Raw genomic sequence first — 10,264 nt, forward strand, 5'->3', positions numbered from 1 at the left:
ACCAATCCCCAGCTCTCAGCACTGTATCAGCTGAACTTCCCGCCCAGAATTTCTTACAATAATTTGTTTTTGGAATTAAAGTACACACTAGGGCAGGTACTGCATCTTGTGAGCTTTAACCATGCAACTCCAGTAAAACGTGTGTATCGTCGTCCTGGGAGCGCCAAATTTGAAATTGCAGGAAATCGCCTATGGTTTGGTACAGATAGTCGACATGAAATCGCTACGAGACGTCTTTATAAAACTATCTGGATTACAAAATTTTTAAAACATTTTTTAAAGCATTGTTTCCAGCAGACGTTTCCTGCTGCAGGTATCATAACCGAAATTAACGCTTGGTGCTGCCAGCAGTAAACTTAGTAAGATACGTCTTTGTAATGGTTCGTCCGTAATATTGCCATTCATCACCAACCAGTCTCCCTTCCAAGTTCTGCCCAATCACAGTGTCGCTGCTTCGCTAGTCTGAATGGAATCGGTGTGCTCGAGATGACAAGACCGGTGGCCAACATTCCAAAAGTTTCGAAAGCGAATTGTTTTCTTTTTCCTGGTCATGTATCCTCATAAAAGATGTTCGAAAATATGTGAAGCGAACGACTTGAACGCGTTTCTGCGTGATATTGAGGCTCTTAGAGTAGTATGTGCCCCATGACAGCTGGAATACCGTCGTTTAGTTCAGCAAATATTCCTTATCTGTGCTGATGACTAATTACAATGAACGTAGAAAGCACAAAGTCAACTAGGAGCAAGCCGGACACTGCAGGACGGGATTGGTCGTCTGCCTCTCCTGCTGTTTCCTGCTTATTCTGGCTTTTAGGTTTGACTTGCGTTTCGGCTTTCGTTCTGGCTGTGGTAATTGGATTCAAACTGCCGCGTTTTCTCACGTGCGTTTGAAAAGACAGAGCCAAATGTCGGCATGACAGAAAAAAGGTGACCAAAATCCGGCGCCCCACTCTTGCTTAACGTAGCGAAGGCCTTAGGTTGGAATCAAGAATAACGTCTGCAGCAGATTCCGAAAAACGAACCGTTACGATAAGCCCTCGTCCTCAAAAATGTTACCAACTGTAAGGGCGTGTCACCGAATGTAGGCTCTTGTCGAGATATATCGGGTGTTTCTGTGAAAGCTTTAAGAAATATTTTAAAACCGCCTGCGACAGATAGCACAATTCTAGCTGGTCCCCTCTAAGGAGGCGGACATTACTGGCGCGAGAACTTGAAATGCACAGTCGACTAATTAACAAAATTCACTAATTGAGTTATAACTAATTATCATATGCAACATATTGCAATTTACAAATTCCAGTCCTGGAGTTCGCAAGTTCGCATACTCCCCCCGTGTACAGTAACTCTAGTCCCGAAGACCGCACCCAAGTCAAGCGCCTAGGCAAGACTCCTTTGTAGGCTGGGGTGCTGGTTTATCTGTGGAGAAAGCTGTGCCGATGACTGTCGTCCTGAAGCGGCACCGCACCTTGTTTCTTGTTTTGTTTTTTACTTTAGCTGCGACGGGCAAATTGGCAGACTGCAATAGATAGGCCATATAGTTGACTGCTTGTGGCCGCCTCGCCGTTTCAAAAAGGGATTCCATTAGTAATCGTCAGTGTCGATCATCAGTTGGGGACGACGTAAACAGCAACTTGGGAGCTCTTGGCGAAGCATGTAATCAGCTCTGTCGTTTTGGAGGCGCAGCGTCTCCGTTGGTCCTGAGACGATTCCGACAGCACAACCACGCCTCATCCAGAGCAAGCGCGGCGACCCGATTCAGAAAACTGGGGCCAATGCTTCTTGTCCCCGCCTAGCGGTCGGTCACGCTTACTACAATTCCCTCTTGGAGCCTGTCTATCATGTAATATTATGTATGCATCTAATGGATATATGCTCCATTGGCCTCTCCAAGTGGTCGTTGTAAGAAAACCAAGAAATGTGGCGAGCTTTCCTTATGACTCATTTGCAATCTGTTCGGTTGAACCGTTTTCTAAATAGTTTGGCGAGCATAAAAAGATTTAGTAAACATTTTTTTTACATCGTTCTTATTTTCAGTGCTTTAATATTCTTTTTACTTTCAGAAGCAGGAGAACGCTTGATGTTCGAATCGACATCGGTAAGCCCGCATTTTTCGAAAATGTTCTTTCAGCCCAGGTGAATGTTTGAGTTTTGGAAGCGCAAGGATGACCCGGGCCGTACTGGAGTGGTGGCTGCCGTGAAGGGCTCTGTGCAACGGCCCAGCCATCGGGATAGATTGTTAACCTCTTGACACGACCTATTTTTCTTGCGCAATCCAGATAGCAAAATCATTCCCAACTGTTCGTAGAAAGCAAAAGCAAAGTAAGACGATACGTCACGCTCTGCCCGTCCTTCATGAGCGTTCACCAGTACCGATTATACGATGTCAATACGGCTATAACACGTCGGTTAGCTAGCCCGAAACTTACGTAACGCCTACAAACCACCCGCAAATATCACAAACCTGTGACAAGTCCATCTCCACAGTGCCCCCATCCTCGTATCACAACACCGTCCAAAAATACACCACCCCGCTTGGCGTTATCTCTACACACGGTCAAGGTTACACCGAGGGCGCTCCGGTGTTGTCCCCGCGACACTTTTAGCGCGCACCCTATGCAAACGCCCTCCCTCGGCTATCCCGCTAAATGAAGCTGACCGCTACTCACCTTACCTTGCGGCGTGCCTTCAGGTACAGTTGCACTGACCGGCGACGTGAAGACGTTCATCTTACGGCTCTATGGGTGCTTGTCAGCCCAGTTTTTCCTTGCCGCACACTAACGCAGGCAGATGCAAATTAGCCACGAAGGTATGTGAGTCAATAAAGCCCGACGACTGTATACACGGTCTCGCGACCGGCGAGAACTCTTATCCCCACATCCAGGCCCGTACATCTACAGCATTCCTTCGGAAATATACTTTCTAAACCTGGCCGACCGATACGGTCGACAAATATTGAAGAAAGGATATACGGTTTTCGGTGCGTTCGTGCTAAATCTGGGCTGCAGGACCTTGTGCTAGAATAGTAATTAGGTGCGTGACTGCGGATCGCGGGGCTATAGGCATGCAAAAGGAGAAAACAGATGCGTCTCCATTTCGAACCCACACAAACGAGTAGCGACGAACAACAGGTTTTCCTTCGCCGGACCTTTTCGCGGACGGTTCGCAGTACGGACGCGTTTATGTCGGCTCGCGTCTCCCGTCGGCTGACGAACTTGCTACATTTCGGTGTTTTCGACCAGTCTGCTTATCGAACGCGCAATCTCGGTCACTGATTAGCACGGACCCTCCCTCGGCCTCTATGGGCAACAAAAAGCTCGGCAAATGGATCATCGCTATATAGCCGCACCTCTCTAACACGTACGCCACACGCAAGGCGTCCCATGTCTGTTGTTGAGCTCGTTTTTCCTTGTGCTTCCTGTCGTCAGCGTTACTGTCGTCCTCACCGGCCGTTTAGGGCGTTATTATACCACACGCCTCCGTTACACCTACTGACGGTTTCAGCGAGGGAAAAAAAAACTTTGGCCCTACTTAGCGCGTATTCTTCTCGCTTAATTTTTAACAGCAGCACCCGTACATTGTCACGTCTCGTCGCTTTAATGCCGCTGCGGCGAAGCCCTCTCCAAATGCGGACGCGCTCCAATATTTTTTTTTTTTTTTAAATTGTAAATTGCCCGTGTATAAACATTGGCGGCTGCCCAAACAAGCCCCTCCAGCAGTATCCGGGTGTCCTGTAAGTTGCTGTGTGTCGCGCCTTGTTACGGCAGATGGTAATTTGAACGAATTAGGCGGCCCGAAAGACTCCAACCGCGCCCTCTGCCTATTTTACCTCCCGCTTCGTGCTTTGTGGGTGTCTACCGGGGTGGCCTCTGTGGCGGCGACGTGTGGCCCGCTGTACACCGGGACCGAGCGGAACGTACGATAGTAGGATTAAATTAAACTCGAACTGGAAGAAACAAAGTAAAACACCACTTATGTGCTCTTATAATTACTCGGAACTACCACGTGCGATCTTGGCGTAACAGAAGGTTCGATGCCTTCCAGGCCAGCGAGAAAGCGTGTGTGAATGGATCGCACTTTACCGGCAAGCACGCGCACACGCAAGAAGTTAAAATGTTTCTTTTGCCGCGGCGGGGTCAATCTTGTGGTTAGCGATGTATGTATAATCCGTGTCCTCTTACTTCGCACCTCCAACCGTCAATTTGGCACCACCTCCGGACCGGAAGAAGATGTAGCTCGTAAATGTGTCGTAATATTTTTGTCACAGCGCGTCACGGGCAATCGGAACGCAGGCGGAACGAAAGCGAAAGCACGAAGAGATACCAGGTCTTGTGCGCATCAATTTCAGTGAGTAATGGATGGCTGTGAATGGCTCTGCGAAAGCCACGTTGATGAGCTGTTCGTCGTTTACTTTAGCGATGCCCAGAGCGCTGCCCATTATTTAGGTCAGTGTTCCTTTTCTTTTTTCACATTACGCACTACACAAAGCGTTTGTGTGCGTGCACAAATTTTGCTCACTCTGGTCGCCTTCCTCCGACAAGGCGTTCGGCACAGCACCTGATGGGCCCGTGAAGCCCATTTCCTCCAGCTGCGACATGAGGGAAGAGCCGGAAAGAGGACGTCGGCCTTCGACGCAAGTTTGTCAGCGTGCACTCGTACCTGCAATTGACGAGCCAGATAGCACACGTCAGAGGTACACTGCGGATATAACAGAAACGTCACATTATAGTATAATGGATTATAACTGGGTGAATCTGCAATTGACGAGCCTTAGCTCACACGTCGGCGGTATACTGTGGATATAGCAGAAGCGTGACACCATAGTTATAGTGTTATAACAGGTTATAAAAGGTTATCACAAGTATACTTTCGTTCGCAATGAGATTCCCGGCAGGCCTTAGTTTCTTTTTTCTCTGCTGTGCTTAGAGTGCGGAGGGGGGGGGGGGGGGGGGGGCTGCGTATAGCGGTGGTACCTCTGGCGGTACTTGAGTGCTGAGAAATGAAGAGTATACCTGAAAGAAGACTTGCTGGTGTGCAGTTGCACCGGCGACTGGCGCTCGCGCCGTACACTCGTAGACAAAGGTACACACACCCTTTAGGGATTATATCTGCCACACAGCGATAATCGTCATCTGCCTTGCTTGCGTTTCCTTCCTAGAAAACACCACGCCCGCTACTTTCCTGTCGGGAATGCTATGTCATGCTGATAACGCGCATGATGTTCGCGAATCGGAAGTACCGGGCTCGCAGCGTTAAAGAAAGGAAATGCGCGCAAGACAGATGACGTTTATGGTTGTGTGGCAAGACACGACACAAGGGGTGTAATTTTGTTTTAGAGTGTAACCGAATGGTATAGTGCGAAGAGCAGTCCCGCGCCTTCTGCACTCTAGAAACAGTCACACCCTTTCGGTTGTATATTTGCCACAAAACAATAATAGTCATCTTTTTCGCTTGCGTTTCCGTTCTTGAAAACGCTGTGCTCGTTACTTTCCTGTCGAGAATGCTCTGTCATGCTGATAACGCGCAGTACCGGGCTCGCAGCGTTAAAGAAAGGAAATGCGGGCAATACAGATGACGATTATCGCTGTGTGGCAAATATACACCCCAAAGGGTGCAACTGTATTTAGAGTGTGACAGTATGTATGGCCCTACGTGGCCTAGCGTCATTGGACATGTACTGGTACGAACGGGGTCCCGGATCGAAGTGTCAGTGCTGACAAAATGCCGGCCCACGCTTACATTCATTCGGACATTGTATAAAGTCTATATTTTGTCTGGGACATATATCTGTTGGGAAGTTAACAGAAAGCCTAGAGATACGTGATAAGGAATTATGGCCTTACATATTTTCTTTGTAGACTGTTGTCCATGAGCATTCTTGAAACAATCAACGAGGACATTTATAGCATCCAATACGCTGTTTATTTGTAAGGGCAGTAAGTTTGTTCAGGTATAAGGGCAGACTGCCAGCACATAACTGCGCAACGGCACCATTAATTTTAATTTTATTTAATTATGGGGTTTTACGTGCCAAAACCACTTTCTGATTATGAGGCACGCCGTAGTGGAGAACTCCGGAAATTTGGACCACCTGGGGTTCTTTAACGCGCACCTAAATCTAAGTACACGGGTGTTTTCGCATTTCGCCCCCATCGAAATGCGGCCGCCGTGGCCGGGATTTGATGCCGCGACCTCGTGCTCAGCAGCCCAACACCATAGCCACTGAGCAACCACGGCGGGTCACAACAGCACCAGAGCACAAACTTGGATGAGTTGGTGACTACGACGGTGTGTACTGCATGTATCGCCAAGTGAACTAACGAAAACATACTATAGGTCGACAAGTAACGTGACTTTTGTGGCAGCAATACGTCAAAAAAAAGATTGTTTGGTTTTACGTGCCAAAACCACGACCTGATTACGATGCACGCCTATTGAGGGGACTCTGGATTAGCTTCCGACCACCTTAGGAGGATTTACAGTGCACCTAAATCAATTCAGTTTTTTTTTTGCATTACGCCCCCATTGAAATGCGGTCGCCGCGGATGGGATCGAACCCGTGACCTCGAGCTTGGCGGCGCAACGCCATATAGTCACTGTGCTATACCGCGGCGGGTAGCAATACGCCTGCGGCCCTGCGTATAGAAATGAACAGAAATTCTCTGGTTTTCTCTTGGTATAAGCTTAATTTTTTTTATTTCTTTACCTTTAAAGCATGGCCCGATTACGCTGCGCAAACGCGCATGAGCACGATGACACTTTTCTTAGCAAAAAAGAAACCGAATTGCCCACTCTCAATATAGACTTATTCGGGAATGACGCTATATATCCTGTCTCGTCGTTTCATTTCGTCTCATTTCGTGTCACCAAACGACGCAGCAAAGAGTAGTGATAGCCTGCATCACAACAGGTATGACATCACGACCCGAACGAAGACCAAAAAAGAAGAAAACCGCCGGACATTTCCAAACGTATATATCACTTCGCTTCTTTTTTTGGCAGTGACTGCTTTAGCCGAATTATCGCTGTTATCGAGTGATCGCATGGTGCGAGGCGCGCGCATTATATCCTAAGCACCGCGAACGTTTATATATATATATATATATATATATATATATATATATATATATATATATAAACCCACATAAGATATATAAACCTACAACCTTCGCGAAATGCGAAGGTTGTGGGCTCGGTTCCCACCTGCTGCAAGTTGTTTTTTCATCCACTTTAATTTCCATTAAGTTATCGTTTCTTAATTTCATTTATTAAGCACAAGTAATTTCCCCTATGTTGTCCTTGGTGTCAGTGTTTGTTGGCTTCTTATGATATGACTAATATATATATATATATATATATATATATATATATATATATATATATTACTCTGGTTTAATCAAGGTCTGAAACACAATCGAAACTTTGCTACCTTATGTTACAGTAGTTCTGAAATCCAGAGTTCGACGAAACCTCGTCTGGTCGGGATTGCTCATAATCAAGGGTAAAACGGACGCCGACCAAAAACATTAAAAGAAAATAAACCAATACGTTTCGGCTCCCATACGGGCTTGTTCCCAAGCCGAAACGTCGTGTTTTTTTTTTTTTGTTTTTTTTTTCATGCTTTTGGTCGGCGTCCGTTTTACCCTTGACTTAAAGTATAGTTCTCTTAGAAGCAGAAGGCTCGGCGATTGCACACCATCCGTCCACTGATGGTCCACGGATGGTCTGCAATCGCCGAGCCTTCTGCTTCTAAGCGAACTACTTTAACAGAAGGGAGCAAAGTTTCGATTGTGTTTCAGTCCCTGATTAAACCAGACCTTCCGTGCGTGCGCTGGTGGTTGAATGAACGGCCGCTGCGTTGCCTGTCAGAGAACTCAAAACAAAAAACACCAACCGATGCTTGTTCGTAACGCATGTTGTTTACGAACATCCCTAGCGCTTTCCATATTCGTTGCTAGCGCTCGACATCGCAAAGTACGAGTTCAGCGCTTTGATTGTTTCGCGAACTTAATTCAGTGTGAGCGGTGAGTGGCCTCCGCCCCACATCTATAATTGATGCAACAATACTGAAACCGTCACACCTGCAGGTCGTGTAAGGCCGTCTGCGACAACGTCTGGAGATCGTCTGCTCAAAGATCCAAATGTTGTTTTGCCGGCAGCACACGCCTCCACAGTAGTTTTCCTGTATCAGCATGATGTCAGTGCTGTGTGCTCAGACCTGACGTCATTGTTTCTGACGCTCCTGACGTCTTGTGTAAAGCTGCTGAAGCAACACAAACGAAAAAAAGAACTATAACCGGCAGTGACGTCGATGATACGCCACCGGCTCACAGCCGATTCATGAATTACTAAATGCGAGAGACCGATGCAGGAGGGAATATTTAGACCCCGATTTGGCCTCCGCAAGCGCAGCGGAGCTGTCACCGTTGAGAAATCCTCCCCGCATACAGGTTGCCGGAAGTTCCACTGTCTTGCTTACAGCGGTGATTTCGAATGAACTCGAAAGAAGTATTCAATCTCTTTACACTGGTAGACTATTGGTTCAGTACTCCATTTTCATTTATTGCGCTGGAAAGGTGTCCTTATTACCGAAGGAAATGAAGTACATGGGTTCTGTTTCTCGAATTTTGCGCATAAATGGGAACGTCACAGTGACGGTGTATAATTCGCTGTTTTTTTCTCACTATACCCAGTTTTCCTGCATGTTAAAAGTGAAATAAGGATTTGAAGACTTGACGTCCTGGTTATCAGGGCACTTTCGCATGCTCAGTTCCTTTATGAGCAAAAAATGAAAGAAAAAAAGTTACGCAGCGGTTGGCACGTTGAGTCGGCTTACTTTGGGATGAAACTTGGCCTTTTATGAACCAGCATGCATCTAGCCTTGACGTGACCAATGTGATCAGCTTTTGGCTTTCGCATTCCTTTATTGTATGGCGACAGTCCGCTCAAGATAACATTGAACTGTTTGCTATGCCAAAAGCGTAATTTATGAATATGCCTTGCATTCGCGTCGTCGTCGTCGTCATCATCATCATCATACTAATCATCGTAATTAGCATAATCAGCATGGCCGTAATCACAATGGACCTAAGTGCGATGTAGGACAAGGTCCTCACTCCAAGACCTCCAAGTTGTTGTTGTTGTCGTCACCTTCAACATACGGAGACCTCTAAGTACGCCGTGAGACAGCCATCGCGGTTTTCCTGTTAACTCTTTCATAGCAACTTTCTTTTTCTCCTGCTTCTGCGTTACCTGTACACATTCTATGTCGGCAAGTTTTTTTCCATTACTATGCGTCCACATAATTATTCTGCCACTTGCAGAATAGATAGATAGATAGATAGATAGACAGATAGACAGATAGACAGATAGATAGATAGATAGATAGATAGATAGATAGATAGATAGATAGATAGATAGATAGATAGATAGATAGATAGATAGATAGATAGATAGATAGATAGATAGATAGATAGATAGATAGATAGATGGGCCTCCTGACGCCCATTCCACTACTCTAACACAAGTGTTACAATTTCTGCACGTTACACGCCCCACTCAAATTCCCTTCTTCTCTTTTAATGTCAGCTAAAATAAACCTCTACGAAAGCAGTAATTGATTACAGACTTCTTCAACAGATACTCGTACGGGAGGGACTATGATGCAGAACTGCTAACATACATTTTAACACCAGGGTGACGAATCAGAAAATAGAAAAAAAGATCAACAATATCGCTGACGAATGATGTACGCCAAAGCCCAATTCGCATTATTCAGCATAGAAAAGTGTGCTGCTGTACGCCAGAGCTTTTGACATAAATACGAAACACTTCATATCGAGCCCCCGAAGCGAAACGTTTCGATTCCGACTTTGATTGGTATTCCCGCTGAGCGGGTTCTATTTGTTCGCGATATTTAACTATATAGAAAAGAAAGCAAGCTAGCCTCGGTCGATAGTGCACGTCTGCGCGAGGTCTGCCTCCCGCCAGACGACTCTAATAACTTTTTTTCATTTTCTCTTCCCTCGGCCGGCGTGTTTGTCTACACTTCGGGCGCGCCGGGCGGCGCGCACCGCTCCGTAAAACGACACGACAGTTACGTAAGCATTCAAATGGTTATCGATCGTCGGCGTCCACGCGTACGCTTAGGCGACGACACCTGATACGTCGCCTTCAGCGCTCTCACCGTTTTCTTTGTTTCGTCTTTTTTTGTTTTCTTCCTTTTTTTCCACTCTTTTGACGTCCGGGGAAATTGCGTGCCTTCGGT

Source organism: Dermacentor andersoni, chromosome 7, assembly GCF_023375885.2.
Source record: "Dermacentor andersoni chromosome 7, qqDerAnde1_hic_scaffold, whole genome shotgun sequence".
Lineage (NCBI taxonomy): Eukaryota > Metazoa > Arthropoda > Arachnida > Ixodida > Ixodidae > Dermacentor > Dermacentor andersoni.